Here is a 12,909-nt window from a genome sequence, read left to right on the forward strand (position 1 = left end):
TTATTTCTTCTCCTGAATGAGGTGAAATGCATATCCCTGTCACGAAATGTTTAATGTTAGGTTATGAATTTCGTAAGTCGAACGCGGAAAATATGTTCAAAATAGTGGAAAATGAACAGTGTAACCTTACCACGTAGTCCAAGGAAAGCATTTTCAACATTTTAGTGCCGGCAAACATTCTTTTTTCCGTCATTTTATCACATGTCACTTCATTCAGGATGTTTATAAACACGTCACAGATGTTTTTGTACCTGGTGTTGTCAAAGATGAATTTATACGTAGTGTATAAGATATTACTGTAAACAATTGACATATGCAAGGAATAACTTTATAAAAGGTCTTTGAAATTACTGAAATAACTATGACATGTGAAATCTGTTTTTCATTTAACATAGATTCTGGTTTTTTGATTTTGTGGAGGTATATCTCCAGTTGTTCTAACAGACTTATGGTCGTACCACTGGTTTCGTTATGTAGTATTACTAAATTGTTTTCTAGACTGTTGATGACATGTTTAGTTTCCAACATATGTTGTGTTGTTGTTGTGGTCTTCAGTCCTGAGACTGGTTTGATGCAGCTCTCCATGCTACTCTGTCCTGTGCAAGCTTCTTCATCTCCCAGTACCAACTGCAACCTACATCCTTCTGAATCTGCTTAGTGTATTCATCTCTTGGTCTCACTCTACGATTTTTACCCTCCACGCTGCCCTCCAGTACTAAATTGGTGATCCCTTGATGCATCAGAACATGTCCTACCAACCGATCCCTTCTTCTAGTCAAGTTGTGCCAGAAACTCCTCTTTGCCGCAATTCTATTCAATACTTCCTCATTAGTTATGTGATCTACCCATCTAATCTTCAGCATTCTTCTGTAGAACCACAAATGATTCTATTCCCTTCTTGTCCAAACTATTTATCGTCCATGTTTTACTTCCATACATGGTTACACTCCATACAAATACTTTCAGAAACGACTTCGTGACACTTAAATCAATACTCTATGTTAACAAATTTCTCTTCTTCAGAAACGCTTTCTTTGCCATTGCCAGTCTACATTTTATATCCTCTCTACTTCGACCATCGTCAGTTATTTTGCTCCCCAAATAGCAAAACTCCTTTACTACTTTAAGTGTCTTATTTCCTAATCTAATTCCCTCAGCATAACCCGACTTAATTCGACTACATTCCATTATCCTCGTTTTGCTTTTGTTGATGGTCATCTTATATCCTCCTTTCAAGACACTATCCATTCCGTTCAACTGCTCTTCCAAGTCCTTTGCTGTCTCTGACAGAATTACGATGTCATCGGCGAACCTCAAAGTATTTATTTCTTCTCCATGGACTTTAATAGCTACTCCGAATTTTTCTTTTGTTTCCTTCACTGCTTGCTCAATATACAGATTGAATAACGTCGGGGATAGACTACAGCCCTGCCTCACTCCCTTCCCAACCACTGCTTCCCTTTCATGTCCCTCGACTCTTATAACTGCCATCTGGTTTCTGTACAAATTGTAAATAGCCTTTCGCTCCCCGTATTTGACCCCTGCCACCTTCAGATTTTGAAAGAGAGTATTCCAGTCAAAATTGTCAAAAGCTTCCTCTAAGTCTACAAATGCTAGAAATGTAGGTTTGCCTTTCCTTAATCTTTCTTCTAAGATAAGTCTTAGGGTCAGTATTGCCTCACGTGTTCCAACATTTCTACGGAACCCAAACTGATCTTCCCCGAGGTCGGCTTCTACCAGTTTTTCCGTTCGTCTGTAAAGAATTCGCGTTGGTATTTTGCAGCTGTGACTTATTAAACTGATAGTTCGGTAATTTTCACATCTGTCAATACGTGCTTTCTTTTGTGCAACGACTGATTTTTCGAAATTTTTTAGTCTGAAAGAGTTTATATGTTCCTGAAAACGGGTCTCGATATTTCTGCCTTTTTTCCCTACATGGCAGGCAGGACAACTTTACGTTACATTGAGAACTTTTCAAGTTATACACTCGTGGTTTAGCAAAGCGATTCGGGCTTTGCTCGATCCCTCGGTATCACCTCAGAGATTGTACGCCGGCAGACGCCTCGTGGCCGGTTGGGCAGTAACCGCAAGATTTGTTGCCCGGCTGTCTGGAGGGAGTGGTCTGTTGAATAATTTAGAGGAGGCCGGCGGTGTGACACTGCCGGGTTTCCCCGAATCTCGGTCCAGCGCGGCAGGGCGCCGGACATCGTGTGTCGCGTGACCGTCGCGGCGCGGCGCTGCTGTCGCGGCGGCAGGCGGCAGAGTCCCACGGAGCGCGCGTCGCCGCCAGTGAGACGCCGGTGGCCGCCGCAGCCGGACGGCAACCTCTGCTGCGGGACACAGGCCGGTCGCGCCTCTCCTCTCCACGCCTCACCACAGCACACACCCACGCCGGACGCCTTTGCTGACGCGCCCGTGAGTAGCCTAGCGTACGTGCCCTCTCTGCTGCCTTACACGGCTCTCGTCTTCAGCGAGAGTTCGTTGACTGTAATCTAAGCATTATTGCAGTATAGTTGTCCTTGTGCACTGACACTTGTTAGCATAAAGCCTGGTATGTAACGAGGTCGTTGCACATGCGTGCCAGGTGTTAATTGCATTTCTTAACATGTAGACTTTGGTTCTAGGTCGCTGCACAAGATTTAAGCGTACTGCGTGCGTTGTTGGCATCATCTTCTGTGACGTATGATTACATGTTTCAGTGTCAGCCTGATCGAAAGCGGAACAGTGAATTCACTTTATTTATACACTACCTGAGCGGGTACTTAAGTGTATATGAATTGTAGTTAAGAGTTCCAAAGTATTTCGTGTGTAAGTCTCGGATGTAAGTCTCGGTGAGTCAGCTGGTCGATGAGTTCTATCAGTGATAGAAGAAAATTGCTGCATATGCGCGTTTTTTGTGTAGATCACATTTCAATAATTCTTTTCTCATTCTCGGGTGAAGTTACATACTCGTTTTTAACGCCAAACTGCGTGCAGTTGTGCGTTTCAGTGAACTCATTCTTCATTCAGCCTCGCAGCGGATAAAGTCCTGCAAAACTTATATGACTTTGGGAAAAACTTAATCTCAAATATAAATAATTTAGTTTTGTATTTCACCCCGCGGAACCCCCCACAAACGCAACTCATCATTACAACTTCACTAAGTGTTCAGTACCTAATGAGGAAAGATCTGTTAGCAGAAGGTACTGTAGACGCAGAACTTTGTTCAGATGATCCTCCAGAGTCCCAGAACGCTGCGTATCGGAGGGCAGTACCTTTCTCGGATTCGGTACACGACTGTAGCAGCTCATACACACGTTAGACGGATCAGCAATGGTCAGTAACAGCATACCTCGGAGCGAAATAACTATGGTCTTTGGTAGATAAATCCAGCTAGGGGTACGAGGAAGCATTCATTTGTGGGTAGCATACTGAGGCCGATTTTGGTTTGAGAATGTGCAATAGAGAGAGAAGCCGGATTTGCGCGTACTAGTTAAATGTAAACTGTACACTGAGTGTGTATTGAAACCCTTATTCCAGTCCTTGTGATAATTACACAACGGAATGACGGCAGTGCCGTGAGACAATGCATCTGGCATTTAAACCTTACAGGGATGCCCACGCACGACTTTCTACTGGCATAGTGCCATTTCACTGTTATATGAAATAACGATTAAACGAAAAGACACAGCAATTAAGAGCAGCCACATTTCCTGAAAAGGATTGAAAACATACGCGTTGGATCTATTTCAGTGTTTCAATTTTCAGTTCTTCTTTTTCCTTTCACAAACTAAGATTTCAGTAGAAATAAACATGTACACACAATTAACAGAAACTAGGTTCACTATTAACGTACGAAGCGGAGGTGCAGTAGGAGGAACAAGTGGGTGAAGAACGCCTGAAAAAGCCGTTTTCAGAAGTCTAGATACGCTGCCGGAACATTTCCAAAGACATCCAATAACGATTACCTTGGCGTTAGACAAAGCAGTGGAAGAGAGAGATTGAAGGCACAGGCGAACATAAGAGCAAGTGCAACATTATCCACGGTGTCGCGTTTAACATAAGAGCAGATGCGAAGGGTTTAGTGCAAGATAGGGAGAGGAGGAGTAGAACAAAACACTTTGTTGGCTTCAGAAAAACAATTACACTCAATAGAAAACTCAGGAGATCCTCATAAGACTGACAGGAAAACTATATGTAACGATTAAGAGATTACAGCAAAGAGTTGCACATCAGGACAGACTGTTGTAACAGACAGTTACGTGTATTTCTCATCCGAAGACGGAATTAAAGTTACTTTCAGTTAGGCAGCACCTTCTAGCAATAGTGTTGGTGCTGTGATGTATTCTCGGTCTACCCATGAGTTAATTGTAATAAACGATGTCAGGAATGTAGCCGGCATTTCCACACTCATTTTGTTACAATGTTACCAGACCGTTGCAACGTCATATTAACTTGCATTGTGTCTTCTGAATCACACATAAGTGCGCACACCGTGCTTGACTGACTGGCATCTCTACGGTAGTCTCGCCGCTACTGTGTGGATTTTTCCCACGGGCGGTGTGAAGTGATGTGATATTTGTGGTTGTGCAGCGTCATAGTGGGGTAACGGTTTTGTGATAGACACGCCGGCGGCTCGCCAAGTGCTCGTAAACGGCAAGCCTTTTAGCATAGTAATTACCGGTAGCTACTAAGCATCCCATCCTTCTCGCACTATGTAAGAGCCAATATTCACCTATTACGCTTCTCCCAGGTCCATGGAAGCCTAGTGCAATTATCCACATTACGCAGCTAACAAACGCCATGATTACGCCTTATCATCTGCGTAGGAAGCTACTTCTCAGTTGTCCGTTTTCCTTTACTCCACATTACAAACAAAACGTACATTAAAACGTCTACACGTGACTCCTGCAACGCTTTATTTTCACCTTACAACACATTTTACACAGCTCTTCATAGTTAACCCGAGGCTTAAGGGACGAGCATTCGAGGGCTTCTTTAGATAACACTCTACCCGGTGTGCTACGTGAAGCAACGTTTATCAGTGCAACGAAACGTGTACTTGATGCACGATGGAGATGCTCCTCATATAAGTGATCCACGTCACAGGATTCTAAATAAGAGATTCCTTAACGGGTGGATTAGAACAGGTCGACCAGTTACACTGGTACCTTATTGTCTGTTCCTAAACTCCTCAGATTTTCACTTCTGAAGCATTTGTGTGTCTCACTGGTACAAGATGCAGACAGTCTTTGAGCCCGTATTTTAGGGAGGCTGCAAAACTGTACGCAGAATTCCAGGGCTACATCAACGCAGCTGGGGATTCCTTGGGACGGATGGTTGTGAATGTACCAATGAGAATGGGGGATTTTTGAACATTTCACGTAAGAAATAGGTTCATATAATATGCCGGTACGTTCTGTTCCTAAGTGTTTCCCATTGTCCATATGCCGTAAGCAGTTTTAGAAAATGAACTATATGCAAATAAAGAATTACTGAGACTATGTCCATACAACAATTTCTGTTTCCTTCAAAGTGCGCGAAACGTCTCCTGGAAGTGTGGCTGTGCCTTTTTGGTACATACTATGTGTATATAAGGTGATTGATAATTAACACATTCGAGACCAAACTGCGATCCTGGATGGGGCAGCTGGACTGCTGTTTTTAACACATTTTTCGAAAATAATTGCTTTGTTACTGTGAGTACAATAATTGTCTGATATTTCGTTCGAAATGATGAAACTTGGTTTATCTAATCAGGAATTCTTATGAAATTTTAATGTTAGCAGACATAGGAAACATGTTTTCATTATTAAGAAAATTTCTATATACCGTCCTTATACATAATTCGCTTGAGTGTTTTAAGTTTTCAAACATTCGGGCATACAAAGAGCTACCTACCTATCACAATTTGGACACCACCAGAATATTTCTTTTCTATTTTCCCCCTTCTGGCTTTTATTGAAATCGAAACATGCTTTGTAGACATTCACTGGGTGCGTTTTTATGGTAGTTTTTACTACGAAATTTGTTTCACGAAAGTTCATTTAGCCAAAGCAATATTTTAAACACTTCACTACATTATTTTCTTTTGTTGCTTACTAAGCATTCAGCCACACAAATTTGGGCCAACATCAGAATGATAAAAAAAACCTTCCGAATTCGAATCGCCAGTTTCATCTTCCAGAGCATTGAAAACATTGTTATTATCTAAATTCCCAATACCAACAACACGTATAGCGCGACCATTCGGGCAGCACAGATGCAGGCAACAGGCTAGAGCAGTGTAGGACTCAGCACAGCGGAGAAAAATACAAAGCGCTTTCGCTGTGTAGAGACAGTTCAGAATTCGAAAACCACGTGGTAGGACAATGAAGAGAGCCTTCCTTGTGCTATCTACATGGTTACAACACAGAGCACGAGCAAGACTCGGAAGCACTACTCGAGTCCTACTCGAGTCCTACTTGGGTACCGTCCTCAATTTGTTAATAGTAAAAATTTAACGCGGGGAAATTTGATAGTAGAAGCTAAATATTCGTGTAAACACAGTTCTGCAGACAAGCCTTTTGCAAGATAATTGTGACAATGGATAACGAACCGCAGTGACTTCAAAACGAAGTATTGTCCAAGTTAGTACAAATAGAAGTAAAATATAAAATTTTCAGTTAAGCCCCCACTTTTTTTTTTTTTTTGAACCATCAGTCTTCTGACTGGTTTGATGTGGCCCGCCTAGAATCCCTCTCCCGTGCCAGCCCCTTCTTCTCAGAGTAGCACTTGCAACTTAATTTTCAATTATTTGCTGGATGTATTCCAATTTCTGTCTTCCTCTACAGTTTTTACCCTCCACAGCTTCCTCTAGTTCTATGGAATTCACTACATGGAACCTCCTCATTCTTAACCTTATCAATCCGCCTGATTTTCAACATTCGTCTATAGCACATCTCAAATGCTTAGATTGTCTTCTGTTCCAGTTTTCCCAGAGTGCATGTTTCACTACCATACAATGGTGTGCTACATTCGTACATTCTCAGAAGTGTCTTCCTCAAATTAAGGCCTATGTTTCACACCAGTTAATTACTCTTGGTCAGCAATGCCCTTTCTGTCATTTTGCTGCCTCGGTAGTAGACAGTCTACTTCGTAACTATCAATCCTGATGTTAAGGTTCTCATTGTTCTCATTTCTCCTACTTCTCATTACTTTCGTCTTTCTTCGATTTATTCTCAGTCCATAATCTATACTCATTAGAGTGTTCATTCAATTCATCAGATGATGTAATTCTTCTTCTCTTTCACTCAGGACAGCAATGTCATCAGCGAATCACGCCATTGATATCCTTTCACCTTGAATTTTAATTCCACTCGTGAACTTTTCTTCTATATCCATTATTGCTTCTTCTATGTATAGATTGAACAGTAGGGCGAAAGAAAACATCCCTGTCATACACACTATTTAATTCGAGTGTTTCGTTCTTGGTCGTCCACTCTTATTATTCCCTCTTGGGTCTAGTACATACTGTATATTACCAGTCTCTCCCTACATCTTACACCTATTTTCCTCAGAATTTCGAACATCGTGCACCATTTTACACTGACGCACGCTTTTTCTGGGTTGACAAATCCTATGAACGTGTCTTGACTTTTCTTTAGTCTTGCTTCCGTTATCAACCGCAACATCAGAATTGCTTCCTTGGTGCCCTTACCTTTCCTAATGCCAAACGCATTCTCATCTATCAAATCCTTAATTTTTTCCCATTCTTCTGTATTTTATTCTTATAAGTAGCTTGGACGCTTGAGGCGTTGCGTTGATTGTGCGATAGTTCTCGTTCTTGTCAGCTCTTGCAGTCGTTGAAATTGTGTAGATGGTATTTTTCCGAAAGTCAGTTGATATGTCGCCGGATTCATACATTCTACACACCAGCGTGAATAGGCGTTTTATTGCCACTTCCTCAAATGATTTTAGAAATTCTGATGGAATGTTATCCATTCCTTAAGCCTTATTTGAACTTAAGTATTCGAATGGTCTCTTAGATTTCGATTGAAATATGGATCCCCTATTTGTTCTAAATAGACTCCTTTTTCTTCCATCACATCGGACACATCTTCCAGCTCATAGAGGCTTCCACCTCTCTGATCTCTTCTCTTTATTTAACAGTGGAATTCCCGTTGTATAGATAATGTTACCATCCTTTGCTTTAATTTCACTAAAGGTTTTGACTTTCCCGTATGCTGAGTCAGCTTCCGACAATCATTTCATTTTCGATTTCTTCACATTTCTCATGAAGCCATTTCGTCTTAGCTTCTTTGCACTTCCTATTTATTTCATTCCTCAGCGACCTTTATTTCTGTATTACTCAGTTTCCCTGAAAGCTTTAGCACTTCCTTCTTTGGTCGATCTACTGAAATATTTCTTCCGTTAGCATCGTTTTCTTCACGGTTACCTTCTGTGTCCTAATGTTTTCCTTTCCAACTTTTGTGATTGCCCTTTTTGCAATTGGCCATTCCTCTTCAACTGTACTGCTACTGGGCTATTTCTTATTCCTGTATCTATAGCTGTAGATAACCTAAAGCGTATCTCTTCAGTAGTAGGTTCAAGGGCAGCGTCACCCCAAGTTGCATGTTGCTAAATTTATGCAAGACGGCGGATCCAAGATGGTGGTGATAGATGTGACAAGGTCGAAATGACATCATGGTGGGTCAATTGGACTACCTCCACTAACATCATGGTGGGTCAATTGGACTACCTCCACTAACCTAATGCCTTCCCTCTCCTACCCCTCCCGACACCAAGAAAATGGCTGCAAAAAGGGCGAGAATAAAGGTCAGTTGGGCTAACTCCACTAACCTAAGAGAATGGCGACAAAAATTTCGGCGGGAGGTCACTAGGGCTACCTCCACTAACCTAAGTCGTCCAACCGCCACCTCTTTCTTCGAATTGGTGGGGAAAGGACTCAGCCTTTGCTGGTTCGCTGGATAGGATGGATGTAAGTCTTTATTTTGCATCCATTATTTAAACAGTTTGTCATAGGCAGCAGCTCTATCCAGTGTGTTCACCATGAGGTCCAGAGTCCAACTGACCTAATACACAGTACCGCCCCCACAGGGTGTCATCGTCCCTCCTGTGACATAGTCCAAGACTGCTGTCTGGGGGAAAATGGTGAGAAAAGGACTCAGTGTCCAGCTGCTGGAGAGGAAGGAGTGTACTTTATTTATTTTCAGTGATAATTTGGAAAAATTTATTTAGGGAAGGCTTTCACATAGTTTATTTATTACACTAATAGCAAAAAATCGCACTGATGTGCTTTGTGTTACAATAAATAGCCTTCAGACCGGCAAACTGCTCATGAATTACCGTAATAATACAGTACACTGATGTAAATACACGCAAACAACTCGTACATTGTCAAATTATAGCATGTAAAACGCTCTGCAAACACGCTCACTAATTATAAGCTGACAAAATAATGCATTTCACAGCCTGCAGACAAGTTCACAAAATAATGCAGTACACTAATGCAGACACGTTCACTATGCGTAAAATTGTCAAAAATAATGCGTGTATAACGCTCTGCACGTTCGAATCATGCCTCGGGCATGGACGTGTGTGATGTCCTTAGGTTAGTTAGGTTTAAGTAGTTCTGAGTTCTAGGGGACTGATGACCTCAGAAGTTAAGTCCCATAGTGCTCAGAGCCATAACGCTCTGCAACCATACTCACAACGCTTAAACAGCCGAAATAATGAAGTGCACAAACACTCATTGCATGTAAAAACGCTTTCGAACTACAGAGGCCCAAAGGCACGCGTGCTGGGGCATCCCGTGCACACTGGTCCAGCTCACCACACATGCGAGTCATGTCAGGCCATACACACGTGTTTACCTACACACTGTGGCTGATGCATTGCTGGGAGATGTTTACCTAGTGACTCACCCTCGCAGGTGCAGTTGAAAGGCTGTCACTGTTATGATGACGTCTCATGTCTATGTAAATAACAGCCAAGTCTCCCTTCTGGACTCAAGACAGAAATCTTCTCCAATGCTTCCCAGAATGACACAAGATGCTTTCTTCCAAGCAATTCAGCCGTCCATGATGTATCAACCCTTTCCAGAAATCATAACGTGCCTCAGAAACAGTTAACGGTCGCTTTTGTTGTTGTAGGACCTTTTTGGATGTCTCAGGTTGACTGCATGGAAATTCTTGTCCTGACAGGTCCTGTTTACGAAAATAGCCCAAAACGAGCCCTAACGAGGCACCCCACCCACCTTTTTTTTCAGATGTGGCTTTCAGTGGCAACACAATTTTGTACAGACTGCCATATTGCACTGACAGCTAAACACTGCATAAGTGGTCTACAGATCTGCCGATGGAAGCTTGATTATTTCAGTGTGAAACCGATCTCCAACCCAGCTATATGTTCCCACATACCATATCAATGTAGTAAACATACAATTCATATCCTGTGTTATACAAAATCACCACTTCTGCATCCGCATTTAGTTATCGACAACCAGACCACAATTATGCTTACTACATAAATATGGTATGTGGTGACATATAGCTGGGTTGGAGATCGGTTTCACGCTGAAATATTCAAGCTTCCATCGCCGGTGGCAGAGCAGTGTAATTGAGGAAGTGTATTTCCATATTTGAAGATCTGTAGACTACTTACGCAGGGTTTAGCTGTTAGTGGAGTATGGCAGTCTGTAAAAAACTGTGTTGCTGCTGAAAGTCTCATCTACAGAAAAGAAAGGCAGACAGTGCTCCTACACTGGCAGCATCAGTAATTTGCTCCATTCATTCACAAGACATTCTTTGTGCTGGGACATAGGAGCCTGTACAGGCTGGCCAAACAAGATGGGGGTATAGTACTTGAAAGTTCTGAAGGTAACATGATGTCTTCTTTGATCAAGTGTCAAAGACAAGTTGAAGTAGGCCACCCATCTCTAGGGGGATGCTATCCCTCATTCGCCATAGTGGCATTAGGACATCTCAAGGGCAGTAGCTTTAGGACACCGAAAATTCCAGCCATTTTTCTCTTCTGTAGGACAGTGCTTAGAATTCTGTTTGTGTAATTGTTCTGATTTTGCCGTTTGTGCTTAGACCGTAGTCTCTTTCCAAACAAAAAGAATGCTTTTATGATTAATGGTGTTTTTGCAAGCATGCACAGACATGATGAAGGCTTTTAGTGGTGAGAGGATAAGGCCACTTTTACCGTTTCTGAGACATATGTTGAAAGCGCGATATTACGATATCCAGGAAGGGTAACATGTAATGGGTGGGGTGCCTCGTTAGTACCATCAGGAGCAATGCATTCCGCGTTATTTTGGGCTATTTTCGTAAACAGGTCCTGTTAGAACAAGAATTTCCATATAGACAAGCTGAGATATCACGAAAGTTCCAACAACAACAAAAGCGACTGTTAACTCTTTCTGCAGCATGTCACGATTTCTGGAAAGAGTTAATACGTCATGGACGGGCTGTCCTGTTATAATCGAGGGGGGGGGGGGGGGGGAGAAAGCATCCTGTATCATTCTGGGAAGCATTGCAAAAGATTCTATAGTGTGTCCTGAGGGGACTTGGCTGTTATTTACATAGACATGAGACATCAGCATTACACTGACATTCTTTTAGCTGCGCTTACGTGGATGAGTCACTAGGTAAACATCTCCCAGCTTATGGCCTGAAGACGGATGTTATCTTTATACCATTCTGTGGTGAAACTTATGCAGGTAAGAGAGCAAATGATTTCAATTTATCGTTCTGTATCTATAAAATAAGTATTTTCAGCTTAATTATACACAAAAATAATTTACTCTTACGTTCACGCCTGTTTTAAGACATTCCCATAAGAATAAAATTTGTGTGTAATTATGGTGAAAAAATTATTTTATAGATAAAGAACGATAAATTGAAAACAAATGCACTTACTTGCACAAGTTTCACCGCAGAATGGTTGAAAGATAAACCAACAGCTAAATCGCAACCGACGGTCAGTACAGGGCGCGCGAGCATGGACCGACACACAAGCCTGTCTCACAATGTACGCGAAACATATACACCGTAGACTGGAATGCGCCGACAGTCAGAACACGCTAGGCGTGCCGCCGGCCACCTACCATTCCCCGAGCTACTACGCTTGGCGGGGCTGGGGCACCTGACGTGTTAAATGCATTCTTGACAAATATCAACTCACCACGTCCAGTCTAAAAGGTAACATTCACTACTGTTACAGCGTCATTTGAGGCAAACCTGATTTGCGTCATCACACAGGCGATACCAGCGCTGGCGCGAAATTGGAACAGCCTCACCTTTCAGCGTCTACCAACTTTCGTTTATATCGCGCACCTCCTTGTTGGTGTTTTGGTTTTTTTTTCGTTCCTTGTATATTAATGCGAAGTGACTAACCCGCTCCTGGGTTGCGGGTTGCCCATCTAATGGCATCCAGGCCGAATATAATCGTCATTTTTCTTCTGTTTTCCGTCGTCACTTAGTTGCTTCAAAATTCGTGGAAATATGTTCCGTCTATGCAACTAACTGAAGGCCGTTTGTTTATTGGCATAAGCTTTTCGCTTCTTTTATTTGTAAAGATAACAAATATATCAAAGAAACAGGTATTACACATTGCTTATAGAACAAGAAACACACGCCGGTCACATTTACGAACGACGGACTAACCAGATAAATACCAAGGAGCAGGCATATACCACTTAGAGTGCCAAGAATGTAAATCAGTACAGCTGGGGATGACAGATAGGAATTTCAAAACTAGACATAAAGAACATATAAGAAGTCGGAAACATAACAGCCATTCTGCCTTCACCGGACACCCAATAAAACAATGACACGAACCGTGAAATATGGAACATGACAGATATTAAAGTGAATAATCACAACACAGAGTTCCTGACATTGGAGGAAAACTTTCACATACAAA

General features: G+C 42.1%; 1 protein-coding gene across 3 annotated transcripts in view; it reads left to right on the plus strand.

The window, feature by feature from the left end:
• The first annotated feature begins 2,288 nt into the window (after nucleotides 1-2,288).
• LOC126356808 (uncharacterized) overlaps nucleotides 2,289-12,909 on the plus strand; it is a 477,415-nt gene continuing 466,794 nt past the window's right edge. The window contains exon 1 of one of the 3 annotated variants that reach the window (XM_050007398.1): nucleotides 2,289-2,415. The gene's annotated coding sequence lies outside the window, so the exon portion shown is untranslated. Of the gene's footprint in view, nucleotides 2,430-12,909 lie in introns of all 3 variants that reach the window. The other 2 variants (XM_050007399.1, XM_050007400.1) reach the window with 2 other exon arrangements.

The sequence above is a fragment of the Schistocerca gregaria genome, chromosome 1 (assembly GCF_023897955.1).
Source record: "Schistocerca gregaria isolate iqSchGreg1 chromosome 1, iqSchGreg1.2, whole genome shotgun sequence".
NCBI lineage: Eukaryota > Metazoa > Arthropoda > Insecta > Orthoptera > Acrididae > Schistocerca > Schistocerca gregaria.